General features: G+C 44.1%; 1 long non-coding RNA gene across 1 annotated transcript; it reads right to left on the reverse strand.

Moving 5' to 3' along the window:
* Window positions 1–1,995: 1,995 nt before the first annotated feature.
* On the reverse strand, window positions 1,996–15,415 carry LOC148223449 (uncharacterized). The gene is made up of 3 exons (XR_015804344.1): window positions 15,301–15,415; window positions 8,040–8,128; window positions 1,996–2,338 (listed from the first exon to the last, which is right to left on the reverse strand). It is a non-coding gene; the product is annotated as an uncharacterized LOC148223449 (long non-coding RNA).
* Window positions 15,416–17,826: the final 2,411 nt, after the last annotated feature.

Consider the following 17,826-nt stretch of genomic DNA (forward strand, 5'->3'; position numbering starts at 1 on the left):
GATTTTTTTATCCCAAAAGTGTTTCTTTACACGTGGATCCATCACATTTAGCTCTTATGCAAGACTGCTTAAGCACTTTCTCACAACCTCTTAGCATCTGCCTAAAGCCACTACAGCTCATTGCAATGAGATGGAGCTTGACTGGGAGCTTTTTATTATTTGGAATCCAATATTCCCAGCTTGCATATTATATTTGAAGAAGCCTTGTGAAGCTTTATAAAAATTCTGTCACATATATTCTATTTTGATAGGGCTATTTTCATTGTGTTTCCAACTCTATTATTTAAAAATTGTCTAGCTCAGTCTCCCAAATACCATTTTCAGGCAATTTCTTCTCCTAATTTGATGAGCATCTCCTCTGTCTCTCTCTCACTTTTTACATAGCTCTGTTCAAATTTTCTAAGAGGTCAACTTAGAGGGCAGAACATGTTCTTTATAACTGGTGTATTCTGGGTTTTCTTGGCTGTTTAAACGAAATCAATACATTATCCTTCAGTGATGTTGTATTGACTCTCCATCTGTTGAAGGCTGTAGTCTTATTTGGTCACAGTATTGTTTGTGTGAGCTGGGGGCCAGAGGTCAGCAAGGTCACGACTTCACCACAATAGCAGGGTCTTGGTGTGCCTCATTTCCTCCCTCACCCATCAGCTTTTCAAAGCCCTGGCAGCACCGGGCTGATGAAACAGGGCTGGGCTGATGAAACAGAGTTGTCTGCAAATTCAGGATGGAGCAAGACAGATCATTGACTGCTCTTTGTGCTGATACCACACAGCAGGATGATGGAAGTTTTTTAGGGCATCCTTGAACTGATTCCCAAAGTTACTACCCTCTGCTTGCTACAAGTGCTCCCTCAAGGAGAGCTTTTATGACACCCCCAGCAATGCACTGCAGTAAAAGGATCAAGACCAGTGCAGGTCTATGACAGCCCCACCACAGCAGAAGCCAGTGCCTCTCTCAAAGACTGGGAGGAGCTTTACACAGCACGCAGGGATGCTTGTGCTTTCAGCCTTCCTCAGGCTACAGACCCTGTGTGGCACCTGGGACAGACCTGGCTGAGGAGGTTTCAGGTGCGGTGTGTGGGCTGCAGGTACCATCTAGAACAGTAAATCAGTGTTTCCAGCCACATTTCTGACCAGAAATTTGTCAAGGCAGCTTTTCCAGCTTGCACAGAAAATATTTTCTTACCTATCCTCCATGAACACCTAAACTTTCATTTGGTTTCCAAATGCAAAACATCCTTGGTCCTATAATCTACTCACTATAACCTGAGATTGTTTTCTTATGCTGTAGTTCATACAGCAGACACAGATAAATCCATCATGGAAACCATCCATGGTTTCTTACAGTGACACTGATCAGGTTGGCAGGAGCCAGATCAACACTGTCCACACAGCTCTGGTCAGATACAGCAAGTCTACAGACTTTTTTTTTTGTGAGATATATATTGGAAGAAGCAGTAGTGCTGTGAAAAGAGAGAGAATGCTGAAGACATAAGGAAAGAAAAGGAACCAAAAAACATCATCAGCCCATTCAGGTTGCACAAGAACAGCTACAGCAATAAAGTCTGGGCCTACAAACTGATGCTGCAGTGAAGCATCACTTCCAAATCTATCAGAAAAGTTGCACTGTTGATCAGACTTGAAGGTTTTAGAATGAACAGACACAGAAGAATATCTCAACATGAAAACACCAGGGACTCCTGAGACCAGTGGAAAGGGCCAGCACTAGTCAGGTTTCTGAGTTTGTTCACCAGCCATGACATATCCTTGTATATCAGTGTACAGAGAACCTGCAGACTGGCAGAAACAAATAAACAGGATTTCAAGTGGAAACTGTTAATGGCACTACCACGCATTACAATTTACAGTGAATGGCATTTTCTTCCCTAAAAACTTTTTTCAAAAAAAAGTATTTTGGCAAAAAAATATAAGCTGTAGATCCTGATAGTGAATCATTAAAAACTGGTATAATCACGGACAAAGACCCTCTAACTAATTCAAGTTACAAAGTGGTATGTTTATTCACTGGCAGGTGGCACAGGAATCACCTCCCAAAGGCGTGACCACCCCAAACAAGGTTCTTTGCCATCTATTTATTCCCCAAGATCTTACATACAATACACATGCATAACCCCAGCACCTCCCATCCCCATCCCATATTAAAATGAGCCCATCAGTCCTTCATGCATGCACAATTCTTCTCTTGAATTGGGTCGGTGGTCTCAAAATGTGGTCTCGAAGGATGAAGTCAGGAGAGTCTTCATCAAGTCTTGGTGACCCTCTGGCACAATCCAAGGCTTCATGCTTTGTGATTAACGGTTTACTTCTTTTATGTTCTTCTGTACGTAAATTTATAATAGCAGATAATTATACCAATTAGTTCTAGCCTAAGCACCTAGTAATTATTAACCTACTATTTACCTACCTAACTTACATCTTGGTCATGGAAACTAGTTTTATCCTTAGCAAAAATCTTAACTTTTTAAAACCATGATTCAATAGGAACTCTAGTTTCCTTTTTTCTGTTCATTTGTCTACAGTGCATGATCCTCAAACATGTTGTATTTCCCATAGAGCATCAAAGCTCTAGGAGAGGATATGTGAGAAGATTCAAGTGTTCAAAAGGAGGAGGCACATCTGAGAAGCACAGAAGGACAGAGATTCAAGAAACACCTAAAACTCAAGCAAAGAACCACTGCTCTACTTTCTTTCCTTAATTGAACAGTTTAATAAAACCCACAATTTTCTACATAAGTGTCTACCAAAAACCACATCCCACAGTTTGCTCCCTCCTATTCACCTTCAGCCTTCTCCATACAGTCCCAAAAGGATCATCAATGATCTTCCAAGGATATAAGACCAGAAGTTCATCCAGTCTGCCTCACTGACTACTCCTAAACAAAGAGCCATGCCTGGCCAGGGTTAGCCTAAACCATTTTTGGAGCTGCTTCTCCCTGACATGGACCATAAGCATCAGAGCATCCCCCTCCAGCCACAGAAAGGAGCCACAGATGGAGCAGTGGAGCACAGAGCACTCTGCTTATAGAGGCACTTGGGAATCATGGAATCATTAAGGTTGGAAAGCACCTTTAGCATCACCAAGTCCAGCTGTTGTGAAGGTGAGTACCTCCCTACAGAGCAAAGGAGACCATTGCTGTGCTCACCACACTGGGGGCATGAGCCCCCAGTCCCCTGCTCCACATCCAGTCTGGGTCCCTGCCTCTAGGTTTCCTGAGTTATTTCAGGGACAATGAAGATATTTTCCTTTGTGATACGATACCAATTTCTAAGATATTCTTCTGGAATATATTTACCCTTTTCACTTAGCCAAAAACAAACAAACAAAAAAAAAACCAACAAAACAAAACAAAACAATTAATTAAAAAAAAACAACTTACAGTATTAGTAATATGCTCTGCAAACAACTATGAGGGGGAAAAAAACAACCACAAACAAAATACAAACAAAACTTGAAAAGGCGTAGAAGTTTAATCTCAGAAGTTCTCTCTTTTTTGCTTGAACTTGACACGTTTTGATGAAAGGCAGAAATTTTCCATTTTTAACTGAAAAAAAGAGCAACCACTTCAGAAGAGAACATGAGCATTCAGCCAAAACCCTTGAGATTTATCATTGAAGATTTCAGCACTCTTGTTTTGGGGGTTCATTGTTTCTATGTTGATGAAAAATCTGTGCAAGAACGCTTTCCCCAGTGGGTTTTGAAAATTAAAATTAGAAGTTCCTGCTTCTTTTATTGCTTTTTTTTTCCCTATGAGCTCTTCTCACCCAGGTTTACTATTTTTATATTGAGTCCCAGCTGCTAACTAAGCCTTGGCTTAGTGTTCTTACTGCAATGATGAGGCATTTCCATTTCTGATTTCTAGCATATGTTGCACTTAATATAACACTGCCCTTGTGCACCAGTTACCCTGGAATAATGGCTGTGCCAGCAATAGAGCAGTGGTATAGTCCCTCGAGAACAACCAGGGCATGAAACCTGTGCCAATATGCAGATGTCACACAGTTAATAGAACAATGATAGATCCTTGAACTATACAGAGAGGTATTTCTGTAATGTACACAGAAATACGTTTGATACTGCAATGAAAGCTTCTTGTTATAGATTTCTCTTAAATGGACTTGGAAAAAAATATCTGCAAAAGAGCCAAGAGATAATGACGAAAACCTGAACAATTAATTCTGGGGATGAGGCATCCATAGCCTGAGCTGATTATTTTTTGTTTCTTAGGTCTGTAGCCTGGAGTAGATGATTGCAAGGACCAAGCTCTTGTGCAGGATTTATGGGATTTTATCCTTTTCATAGAGGAAGAGATATTATACTGCAAGATCTGCCTTTTGCAAGGTTTTTATAACTTCTGCTTTGGGAAACCAAAGAGCAGAACTTCTGAAAAGAGAAAATAAGCAATGGATTTGAAACCACTGTTGGGCACAATTAGCAATGATTATTTGCTGATGGCTGGTACTTTGCAGGATGCTGTAAGCAGTGTCACAGGAGGTTTTATAATGGCTGTGTTGTGCAAGGTGCTGAGCTTCCTTCACTCTGGAGATAACAGGTGAGGCCACACCAGTCTCACCAGTGACCTCACTGGGTTCTGCACCAGTCAGGCCTTGTGACTCAGATCCATTTTTGCTTTATTCTAGGAAAGATTTAGCTGAGCAAACATCCTCAGGGCCACACGGTGAAGTTTTCAGCTGCAGCTGAGGCAGAGCATCTCCTTGCCCTAGGACCCAGCCCAGGCAGCCTTTGGAAAGGTGCAAGCTGGAATATTTCCAGTCTTCTGGGTGGTTTGGCTAAATCTGCACACCAGACCTAGCAAGCACAACCCACTTTAAACCCCAGCTTTTGGCTGGTGTGGAAGCTTTTGAGAACCAGTGCTATCTCCCATGCACACAGAGCAGCAGAGGCAAACCCAGGGCTGGGAGCACTGGCAGAAGGAGCAGCTTTCCCTGCTGCAGGAGTAATTGTTTCTGCTTCCAACTAAGTCAGAAGTCAAAAAAGAAATTCTATCCAGGAGATAAACAGTACATTACATAAGACTTCATAAAAAGTAAATTGTCATCAGATTTATCACAGTTAGAAAAAGGCTCTTCTGTCTGTTGGCATAAAATAAGTACTAGGTTTTAAGAGAATGAATGAAACAGTGTATTTGGAGTTCCATGTCCTAAGGCTTTCTGTGCAGGGACCTGTCAAGCTTTTGGAGCAGAAATGTTTCAAAATAGTTTTTAAAAAGTCATAAAATTGTTTAAGATGTAACTCAGAAGCATCAGGTCTGGAACAATTTTTGCTTTTATGTGGCGAATTAAAACAAAACAATAAAATCAGATTTAATATTCCTCAGTGAATTCTGATCACTGGATGTTTGTTTTCCTCTCTAGGCTGGAGAAAAAGCTAAAATATCAAAGTTCTTTTCCGAATTTAAGTTCAAAGATTATTTAAAGTATGAAAGATCTTATTTTAACATCATTAGAAACAGCTTGCTTCAAGGCTACTTGGCACAACTGCATCAGCTTATGCTCCTTGATGCCTACTACAAGTGGATGTTTGTGAGTTCATTGCTCTTATCCTTTATGTGGGTTGGGTTTCATACCAAGCATATATCTCCTATGATGCCTCTATATGAGCAAAACCCAGTCAAAGCAGAAAAACCAGTAAAGAAGCCAAATCTGTGCTGGAGCAGTGATTTTAGAACAGACAGGCCCAATCTAATAATGTTCAAAATAAGAAGCTTCAGTTCAGTTCAGCAAACTAAATATTTTTATTTGGATTTTTTAAAATATCATTTGGGGGGGGGGGGGGGGGGGGTTCCCTCATGGATTTTTTTTTTTTTTTTTTTTTTTTCAGAAACTATGTGTCCAACCAATATCAAAATGCACAAGATTTTACCCTTTGTTATGGACAGGAATACTGCATTTAATCTAAGGATCATTTAAAAACCCACCACTGTACAAACTGATAATCTCAATTCTTTGTCCTTTAAGCTGATACTTTCCAGTAAATCACACAAAAGTCTCAACAGGCAGGAAAGACAATGACTCTTGATTGGAAAGAGAAGGAAGCCAGTCAGTAAACTCAGATCCCAATTAGCCCTAGCTGTAAGCCAAGCAAACTCCCCACTTTAATGGTTCACAGAGGAACACATCCATACAGTAAAATCTACCAACCAAATAAATTCCATTGCCTTTCCCCAGACTCCCCTACTCCCACAGGTCCTTCAGACAAAAGTCTATTTCCCTTCTTAGCTGTTAAAAATATTTTTAGTGTTCTTCAAATATGGAAGGCAGAAAAGGAAATAAAAAACAATAGAATTTGACACAAAAGCACCCTTCTCATTAGGACTTTTTAAATAGCATTAGAGCTCATTGAATTTCATACACTATTAACATTCCTACTCAATCCAAGGCTAACTAGTCAAATCTAAATCTATCAGATTTTACAAGCAAAGGAATATTGCCAGGCTCTAATATTTCTCCTACATTCAGTGTTAGAATGGGGTATGGAGTCTCTTCCAAACTCCAGATTTCCTTTTTTAAAAATCCCTTTTAAATCTAATACTCCATGGTGTTAAAAAAAACCAAAAACCAACAACAAAAAACCAACAAAAAAAAAAAAAAAACCAACACGAAAACAAAGAAAACTCCACACAACAGCACAATATCAGAATTAAAAAGGAAGTTAAATCTTGAGAGCAACGTCTATGCAGGATTCTCAGATAAACAGTGTTTTGGGAGTGAAGCTGGTTTTAGCACAGCAATCAGCCAGGATTTGAGATTAAAAAGTAGCTAAAACCCTACCAGACAAAGCCTTTGCACAGATAAAGCTGACTGTGACAATAATAAAGCCCTCAAAGACACAAAGGCACGTCTGAATCCTTGGCCAGTCAACAAGCTGCCTCTTCAGCTGGGAAAACAGCAGAAAAGCAGCCAGGGAGCCTGGTGCCGCTGAAATCAGTGAGAGCAGGCATGGGCTGGAAGCCCAACAGGAGATGCTGGTGCCTCCAGTGCTGCTGGGTTGGGTCTTTCCTGCACAAGCACTAAAGGCTCACACAGATAAGTGCAGGGCTCTGCAGTCTCAGCCACCTCCACACAGCCTGGCTAGAAGTTCCAGCCACTTGCAGGACCTTGGGAGAAGCTGTGTGAGGTGCTGTGGCTGCAGGAGCAGCTGCCTGGGCTCTGTGTGTGTGAGAGATACATTTCCATTGAATGGCTGGCAAATAGAAGCGATAAGGAGGAATAAAATCTGTAGTTAGAGCTCATTTTGTATGGTACGGGATGTCTTGGGGGTTTTATGGGTTTAATATATTCTCTGCTCCTGCTGGATCTCAGCACAGACCTCCAGATGAGAATATCTACTTGAGATGCAGGTTGCACTACAACTCATTTATAATGAATATAACAACTTGTGAAGTGGATTTAGAAGTCATTGAGTTATAGATTATTTGGGTAAACGGGGCACAAGCACTGCAGCAAGAAACCCATTTAAATATTAAGGAAAGCTATAAACTGAGAAAAGAACCGATGACAGGGTAATATCATGTCAGAACATGCCCTCCAGAGAGGGACCTCTACTGTATATTGATCTGAAAGAGCTCCAGAAATCATTCTGCAAACCCATAAAGCTCAGCAGTAAATGCAGAAAGGTGAGCTGCAAAGGCCAGCAGAGAGCTGGGATACACGAGCTGGACCAAACCCTGCCAGCTTCATCTCATGAGTAGTTTCTCTCCCCTGGTCTGTAGCACAGTCATTAACCCAGCGTTAATCAGTGAGTAGGAGTGGAAGAGTCACTCCCTTGGACTGAAAAACCATTTCTGGGAGGATTTTCACCCTCTGTGTATCAATTCTATTTCTGTTCACGGGAACCCTATTAAAATTATTGATAACAACTAGTCATCCCAATGTTCCCACATCATAAGCAACAAACAGGGTTTTCAGATTTGCCTAGTGCTTTGCTGAGTTCAGAAAAATGTCATTCAAGTTTCAGAGACCCTCTTGAACCCAGCATAGTTCCTCCCTGCTGCATCATACCCATAGCACGTCCAGGTGAGGTTGTGTGATTCAGCAGGAAGGGCTCAGCAGGAGAGGTGAGCACCAGCCAATTCAAGGACACGTAGCTCCTGAAAAACAAGAGGTTCCTGTTTGGCATGCAGTTTGCAATACAAAAGCACTGTTACAGTCACTCGTTTGTCCTCTTCCCTTCCTCCTGCCCTTGTTTAGAGAATGCTCTCCCATTTTTTGCCGCATCAGGGAGAACACTACATCTGGCCGACGGGCCAGGAGCACCCGACGCCGCTTACACGAGTCTGGCATTGCTTTGAGCATGAAAACTGAAGCGTGCTCCTTGGATGATGGAGCACTCTACACAACCTAAAAAATGCTGAGGAGCAAAACTCAGGGAGACGTGCAGGAAACTGCGGAGGTGTGAACTGTTGTTCAGTGAGCACAAAGAGAAACACGGTCCCAGTGAGATGGGGACTGGGGAGAACGAATGAATTCAGTCTCGGTGTCACACCCAGGCTTATCCAATTTATAGCAGGACATTATAACCGGTAATAACAATCTAATGGGAGGGCATAGCTGGCACTTCTGAAACCCTTGGATCTGAAGGTCACTCATTCTATCATCGAGACAATCATTTAAAAGCCCCGTTGGCGTGAGGCATTAACGGGAGGTGATCAAGGCTGTTAATCTAAAGCCTTTTATCCACGGCACACCGCGGTGGCACATCACACACCTGAGGACTGGGACGCATCACTGAGCACACACGGCGCGGTGCTGGCCCCCGAATTAAGTTTCCCGGACATGCAGGAAGGGGCTCCACACCACATTACTCCTCTGCAGGCTGCCATCCGCGCAAAGGCGAATTCCAGCACACGGAATTCCATGCGGAGCATCCGCGGCTGCACCGCCCGGCTCTGGCTGCGCTGGAGGCACCGCGCCAAAGGGGGTGGCTTTTATCGGGGCCAGACCTCTCCTACAGCAATTAGTGGCAAAGCCTAATAACGGGATTAATTAGGATATTGCCAGAAGAGACTAATTGTCTGCTGCAAAACTGGCTCTTTAACCCGTTTCTTGGCTGGAAAGCTTCTCAGTGACCTGTGTGAGAGCTCTGCAAGCCAAATGCAGGCACAGGCACCTGGAATGAAGCTGAGAAGGGAAAAGCATAGAAAAGGGCTGTGAAGGGAGAGAGGGAAAAGCTCTCCATCCATTGGCTTTCTTTATAAAATATATGGGCAATGTCCCACTGAACCTTGCTGATTAAAGACACACCAACATCAATGGGTGACAAAGTTCCTTCTCTGATAATATTTCATGAGTTCCAGAATTCACAGTTTCCTAATGGATATCAGTGAGCAATTTCTTTTTAATCATCACTGAAGAACAATAAAATAGGATCCCTACTTTTTCCTCAGCTGTTACACTAATTTCTTTCAGGCCAAAATGAGAATCATGTTAATTACAACTAATCTAATGGCTTGCATTCCATGTTTTACCTTTACAGCCACCTTAGCAGGAGACACATCTATTTAAAAAAAAAAAAAAAAGCAAGCAGCATTGCTTTCTGTAGTATTTTTTTTTGCATGTAAAGATGCAGAGATGTATACAGACAAACCAAACTTGTGTAACTCTTACACTTTATAAAAATCTAGGGATTGGAAATCATATGGCACTTCAGAAATATGAACTACTGTATACTCCTTTTCCCCAAGATAATAAGATTGAGGTATTCAGTTAGAGTTAAATCCTGAAAATCTGGTCCTTAGTATTTTGCTGTTGCCCTGGGGTTGTGAATTAGAGATGTCCTAAAACAGTAATAAAATTCCACAGTACATCCATCTCAGTTCTGCCTGGCATTGCATGGGAAAAATGCAGTCCAGCTCCATACAAATCTGTGAAGGTTTTCAGAAACATTCCTCATCTTAAGCTGTGGCAAGAGGCCAGCACTTCAAACATTTTTGGTTACAGTGAAATCCCCCAGGACTACAATTTGGAAGCATCAAAGCTCAACATGCTCCCCAGCATTCTCCAGCTGCTAGTCTGGCACCCAACAATAAAACCGTAGCTGCTGTGGATTAAAACTGGCATGGTTCCTCTCTCACCTATTCCTTGAAAACAGTACAAAATCCATTGTTGCTGCTTCTTCAAAGGCCTGTACCTCTGAAAAGCACATTGCAATCCACAAGTGTGAATCAATGTCTTTGAATTTTGGTGACTCTGCTTGGTAGGTGCTTAATCCCACCTGGGATTGCAGCTCAGCAGCAGATAAGAAGCCAGACAGGTGATCTGTCAAGAAGCTATCAGGAGTTCCTTAGATGAGTCTAGCCTTGAGAAAGACCTTCAAGAAAAGTCCAGACCCTTGAGGAAATACGATTAGTCACCAACAGCTCATTCCCATCCTTGTCTCGCCCACACCAAGTGACTGCAGCAAATCCACCAGCGGGAATTGCAGGGTATCCAGTTTCCTGGTATTGCGCCACTGCAAAGAGCTCAGGTCACACTAATTGCTACTTAATGTTCACTGCCCACAGCTTTTAGCAGCAGGAATTATCTTACCAGGTACCTCCAGCTTCCCTGGAGTGAGAGCCGGTGCTAGCACCAGTCAGCTGTGACATGGAGGAAGTTCTAATCCAGGACAAGGCAGAAAAGGGAAGGAGACAAGGAGGAAACAAGCAGAGAGTAGTGGTAAGAGCTCGATGTGAGAGGGAAACATCTGGAATAGTCATGAGAACATTCTTCCAAATGGCTGTGCATTGTCACTCCCTCCTAAGGGACCCATGATAAAGGAACTGTGTGTAAAGGCAGCACTCACCCTGCCTTCCACCATGCAGAATCAGCTTTTAGGAGAAATTCTCTTTCAGACTTAGGAGAGAGAACTTGCCAGTCTCTCTGACAGGAGGACCTGATTCCCTGGCTCACAGCAGGGCTGCTGAATAAATAGGGAATTCTCGCTCCATCACCTGAGCAATGAGGCTTCCCAGCAGGCTGAGCAATTGCTCTTAATCCTGACATACCAGGCCAATCGCTAACCATTTCTCGACATGAAAGTTTTGTTAACACTGCACATTTGGGATGCTGGATAATCACATGTTCTCTCTTCCTTTTTTTCCTTCTTTCGCTTATCCACGTCAATATTTCATTGAGTTAAAGTAGTTGCTCTATTCTCCTTCACCTTTTCCTCCCTGCCACGAGTATGATTTTACTAAAATTACTTCCTTGTTTATTCCAGTAAAATTTTTCCCCTCTCTGAAGCCAAACAAGAAGGAGAAAATTTTAATTCAGAAAGATTTTAAATTCTTGAAATAGATGACAGCTGAGAAAAGACTGGCATGTTAAAATCATTCAACTTCACAAACACCCTACTCTCATTTAGGCTTGACAGATGTAAATGCCAGCCAGGTACTACCTGCTAGTAAGGCTAACTTAAATTAGGCAAATACATAACACCAAAAACTTTTCATGTATGTTAGCCATCTGCAGAAGAGTGGCTCTCTAGCTGCTTTTTCCCCCCAATTTTTCATTTATGTCACGTACAGTGGTGGGAAGACAGGCTTAACACTTTCTTCAGGTTAAATAACTAAGAGATCATCAAATGCTCCTAAATCATGTCACAAGTTCTGCCAGTGTCCTGTCTTGAATAACATTTTTTTTTTATGCAACCATGAATCAAAAATACTGACTAGGCCTGCAGTAACTGCAGTGATGAGATAGCAGGAGAAGGGTAATCTATAAGACAGCCAGTCTTTGCAAACGTACACAGTACAAAAAACGCCTACCAGACAAAATAAGAAACTGAAGGATTTTATCCATTTAGAAACCAGGCAAAAAAACACATTCAATGCCAGATTGAAATTCAGAATGAACAGGAGGTTTCAAAGCAATTGCCAGGTCCACCAAGAAGCAGCACCTTCTGCTCTGCATAGCAGACTCCTGGTTATATTGGCAGGTGCAGAGAGATCTGCTTGGGGAATGGCACTGAGGTCATGGCACCAGTTCACTGAAGGTCACTCTGAACACAATATACTCCAGAGACATGGCTTATCTCAGCTGAAAATTGCAGGGAGTGGAAGGATGGGATGGTGATAGGCTTCAAATAAAAAGATCCCCGTGTTTGAGGTTTTTCACTAAAAGAATATTTTCTATCAGGAGAATTGCCAGCTGCAGTCTGAGACCCAGCTGCTGGCCCTTGCTCACAAGGTGATTCACTCAAACAGGAGGCTCACACACCATGATATTTTCTTGTTCAGTGTGTGAATGCCAAGCAAATACTCAGTCAAAAATGGTTGTTTTTTAGAGGTTGGAAATTGGATGATTGCAGTGCTCACCTCTTTGTGGATGATGCTTTGCACTGGGAGGAGGGAACTGAGCCTCTTCTCATTTTTATACTGTCCAGGCAAATGAACAATCAAAAATGCAGGGACAACAGATTCAAGAGTGAAAAAACAGGTAGCACTTTCTGTCTGACAGTTCCCCATGGCAAAGGAGGAAATCTTGGACATCCACCCTGGGGGCCCCAGGATTTACCAGGATCTGAGCCCTTCTGTGCCAGGGACTGTGTAGATTACAATAGCATACATAAAACCAGCCACACCCCAAAGCACTTGTAGAGTGTTTAAGATGCTGTCATTAATCAGCAAGAGGGGGAAAGGCAAACACAAATCAGAATCTTGGATTTGCTATCTGGAGTGAGACAGCCCCACCCAGTCACCCTCACAGCAAAACCTTTATCTCCCACCGCTCTCCCTTCTCTAGCCCCATGTGCCTGTTTGATGCTGACAAAGAGACCTTTTCCCCATCATATCAGATCACTCAAAGTGCTCGGAAGAGAGAAAACATCTCCCCAGGTCTGCCCCCAATTTTCTGATTGTGATTCTCCCTGTACAACCTCCTCTGGAAAAAAAAGTCTTGGGATTTGGCATAGGTAAATGCTTCCCAAAAAAACCCAAGGACCTCAGGATGTGTCCTAGGGATGACAGAAACTTGTGGCATGTACAAGTGGGCAGATGCAGTTGTCTGTCTTTAGTTCTATCTGCAGTGGTGCAGTTTTAATAGAATTATTCAAGCTCCTTCTCAAGGCTTACGCTGACAGTGAGAGCTGAATTCAACTCTTGTTAATTATATCACTCACTGGTGGAATGTCCCAACGTTTCAGACATCTTACAAAAAACTTTAGGAAGAAAACTAGGCACTTGTTTTCTCCACTTTCTTCTTTATTCAAACCAGTCACGTTTTTTCTTGAGGTGGCTCAGCTCTGCTGCTCTGTGGGTAAGAGAAACTCTTGTAAAGGAACAAGAGAGGCTTGATGTGTCCTGAGGACTGCAGGTAGTTACCACACTGCCAAGCACAGCCAAAAATCTTGGGGGCAGCCATTAGGAGAAGAGCAGGTTTATGCCTACAGCAAGCTGTGGCAGCTCCATTCCAGGAGCCTTAGAAATGCCAGGACTGAGCCAATATAAAAATCTGCTCTATAGAAATGTGTCTCAGAGCAGCAGCTCCAGTGCTGTGAGCTCCACAGGGGCAAGTAGGGCAGTGACCAAATCCAAAATCCCCTGCACAATCTATCCAAATGTCCTGCTGGGACAGGACCTGAGGATGTGTCATCTCTGGAGAGTTGCTGAGAGTCTTCTGCCTGCATGGCCCCTTGTGAGAGCTCCAGATACTCATCCCTGCCCAGGAGGTTCTTGTACACTGGTAAAGTCAAGCAGGGGCACTCAGTACCTAGCAAAATTATGGCTGTAGCAAATAAGAGCAAATGTTAGCCTGTTAGACACTGTACATAAACATCTTCAATAAAATATTCTGAATATATAGGTTGTAAAAGTATATATAGGACATTAAATACATAGAATAGCAAATTCTGCACTAGAGTTCCCCTTAGATTGCTGAAATCTGTCAGCTCCACTGTGTTTCAGACACACTCAGATGCAAGCTCAGGCTGGGATGTTCCCCTCCTACTCGGCAGTGTAGCCTATTCTCTGGGAAGAGTTCAGAGAGAGGTATTCCTCACTGCAGGGAAAACAGCAGTGCATTTTAAACCCACCTCTAAATAACCCTGACAGTCTCTCCAAAAAAATGAATTTGGTTTTCTTTGGCAGCAACACCTGCTGCACACCCAGATGCTTTCTGTGCCCACCCCAGCGAGCTCAGCCCAACCCAAAATCTGTCAGGGTCTCTGACAGAAGCAAACACCAAAGAACAACCCTTCACTTCTCCTGGAGATGCACAGAAAAATCCCTTCCTCTGCGATGCAAATTCCAGTTCTCTCCACACCTTTCACATGCCCTCCTCTCTGCCACCGTCCCTGAGCTCAGCTGCCACCAAATCTGACTGATGAAAGGTGGCAGCTCTATTATATTAATTCCCCCCAGAAACCAGGAAAAAAGCCTTACATGCTTTTCATATCAAACACACAGCACATTTCAGAGTTTCTCTGCCTGCTCTGGCTTCTCTTCTGCACAAAACGTGGCCATTTAGGGGAGTGCTCCCCAGACTGGGGGATGCTCTTGTCAAACAAATGGCAGATTTTCACTTCTATTCACTGCTATTTTCATATTAGGCACACATGCAAGTTTAAGTATGCTCTTTGGCTGATCCAGTGTGATAGCTGCCTGCAGCTGCTCTAGTGTAATGGACCCAAGCCCTGTCTGGGTGGCCTGAAAGGTGTGTCTGTAGAAGACAGCCTTAGTGCTCCAGCACATTAACTCACACCAAAGGTGCAGTCTGAACAGAAAATTAACAAAAGCCATACCCCCAAAAATTTTCCCAAAGTAGGAATTTTTATATACAAATTGTCAAACTGCATAAATTCAAATTAAGACACCTCCTGCAACTGCATCTTCATTTTAATGACAGCCTGCTCTCATCCTCATTGTCCACTGCCCATTGTACCACTGTGGATCGTTTTTACAGCTTAAACACCATCTTGATAACAGGTAATTGCACCAATCTGTGAAAAGCTTCTCCACATGACAGTAAATCCCAACAAACACTGTCATTTGATCCACCTGTATCTCCAGTTTTTTTCTTCAGTTCCCTTTTACAAAGCCTGTGCTATGGTTTGTTCCAATACTGTGCCCAGAGTGTTGGCAAAACCCCTTTGACACAAGATTAACCACACGGAAAGGATCTGGACCAAAGAACCCATCTTGCCTGATAAAAAGGTTATTTATTGACAACAGTCACAATTTATTCAAGCCAAAACACACTGAGGGAGACAATTGTCTCTAGTGTCTTTAGGATTTAGTGCTTTCCCCACACTACATTTTCTTCCTAACCAAGGCAGCTCACTCACCCCCTCGCCCTAGACTGGGTCTGTCTTGGAGGCCATCCTCAAGCTCAGAGCCTTCCTTTCAGAATCCTCCCCAAGTTTCTGACCAGCCCTTCTGTCTCCAGAACAAGCTCAGCCCCAGCAGAAGCAAAGCAAATGTCCCCAGGACACCCAACCCACGTCAGAAAACTGGCCCAGGCAGCCAGCTTGGTAATGAGCACAGATCAGTCAGAAAAGCTGAGAACACTTGAGCGTTGTCTTCTGCAGCCGTGTATAAAGGAAGGAGCAGAGCTCCCAGACTGCGGCCGCAGCCGGAGGACTCGGAGGCACAGCAGGTCCCAGACGAGCCCCAGAGAACACAAGGCAGCAGGATATGGAAACTTCCCTTGGCATCCAGACATGCCTTTTACAAAAGCAGGGGAACTAACTGCATTTTGCCACTCCTCAGTTTTGGGCCAGTTCCCAAAGGCTCTTTGTGCTGTGCTGGGAGGAGGAAGCCGACCACCCCGAGGAACAAAGGGCTGGGGACAGCCCCGGCTTCAGGCTGGTGCCGCTCTCCTTGGCAGCAGACTCTTCCCTGAAAATCCCTACCAAGACTTTTCCTTTAAGACTTTGTCCAAAATCCTCTGCAGTTTAGGGACTGCACACCATTCAATGGCCTTGGAGCCAGACCCTCCTTTGCATTACTCTACTGGCCACAGCAGTAGGGAATGGCTCTACAGCAATTCCTGGGAAACAGAGAGGAAAAGCAATGGGTGGCCATTGGATGACACGCATCACCTCCTTCACACAGTTTGCTGGTACAGGGTCCAGCCCTGCTGCTGGATGTAGGAGTCAGGCTCTGACAGAGCAGGATTATTTTGAAATCTAACAATGAAAGACTGTTCCTCTCGTTACAAAGTGAAAAAGAGAGTGAGAGAGGGAAAGTGCCTTCTGCAGTAGTTTCTCAGGCAGGGGAGAGAATATGAACAGGTTTTTGCAGGAGCAAAAGGGGAATTGAGGTCACCCCATTACTCTTGGACAATACTTTGCCATGGAGAACAGCTGCACATTTAAAGAGTGATTAAAGTGGATGCAGACATGCCCATTTATTCAGCACTGCTCCTTGGGGCACTGAGCCTCAAATCCCACAGAGGGGTGTTTCTCCCTCCCAGCATGGCCCCCACACCCAGATGGGCTGGTCTGGGGAGCTTCACAGGTCCCCAAGCACACAGAAAAGTAGGGCTCAGCAAAATGAGTAATATGTGTGTCTCTCTTTCTGTGTCAGACCCTAACTCTAGTTTCCCCTCCCCAGCGCAGCAACACCTCCCAGCCCACCCAAGTAGCCCTTTGACTGTGTCAATGAGACCAAAAACCTAGTAAAGGACAAGGGGAACTCATTAAGTTGTTTTTACAGCAAGGAAAGACCCTCTAAGTAACTTCACATGGCCAAAATGGCCAGTCAAAGAACAGCCTTCACCCATTACCCATGTCTGCTGGCCTCAGAGGAGAGAGAAAATCTCAAAGCTTTTGGAGGACAAACTGGAACATAACTGGAACATCTGCATGTAAGTTGAGCACAGGAGGCAGTGTGGGTGAGCAGAGGACACAGAACCACTTGGGGACAAATGCTTTCTGCCATGGCTCTAGCACTGCTGTTCCACACAGCCACTCCTATTCCCAGGCTCCTCCATCCCAGTTTGCTGGAGCAGGGATGTGTATTGCTGGGAGCTGGGTGTGACCTCAGCTGGGGCTGGTGCTCACATGAATTTACTGGTTCAGGAAACTCATCCACCAGTGGGTTTACTGAGGAAGAAGCTACCACACACTCAGGCCATCCAAACTCCTTTGCAGGCCACTGCAGCACCACATGTCCTACCAAACCCAAATCTAAAAACCACGGAAAAAAATTTATTGACTGCCACAAGAGTAGGAGGCTAGTGAAGTCATGCACTATGGCCAGTGAACTTTGTGTTTGGGAGGTTATCTCTTTGCTCCTGGGGAGATGTGGTTGTGCTGGGGAAGGGGATTTTCTCCCTGTCACCCTCCTGTCCCAGGCCACACAGCCACACCAGGCAGTGATAATGGAGGGGTGAGACTTTGCAGCCTTCTCTGGGAAACCTCGATCTGATTTATTCTGTGTATCCTCTCTGTTTTCTATGTTAGGTGCCTGGCATTAGTCTGTATTTGGAGTAGCAGTTCAGCCGCTGACTTGGAAGACGTGGGGAAGACCAGGATGGTGTTTTTTCCACAGCTGAGAGATCCCACATGCCTGAGGAATTTCTCTCTCTTGCTCTATTAGTAGCAGTAGGAGTGAGTGATGGGGGCAGACCTGTTATCACGTTACAGTCTGAAGTGCCTGTGCTGGGCTCCCGGCTTTCCCACTGGCTGAGAAGTGTAAACACCTCTCCCTCACAGCCCTGCCCCAGCTCATGGACACCAGCAGCTCCACCGTGGAGGTGGCCAAGGAGACAGTGCAGCAGGGTTTGGGTTTCCTGCCAAGGGACAGCAGGGACAACCCAGCACATTGAAAAATGATCTGAGGGGCTGCGCTTCCAACTCCCCCTGCTC

The sequence above is a fragment of the Sturnus vulgaris genome, chromosome 6, assembly GCF_052056855.1.
Source record: "Sturnus vulgaris isolate bStuVul1 chromosome 6, bStuVul1.hap1, whole genome shotgun sequence".
Classification (NCBI taxonomy): Eukaryota; Metazoa; Chordata; class Aves; order Passeriformes; family Sturnidae; genus Sturnus; species Sturnus vulgaris.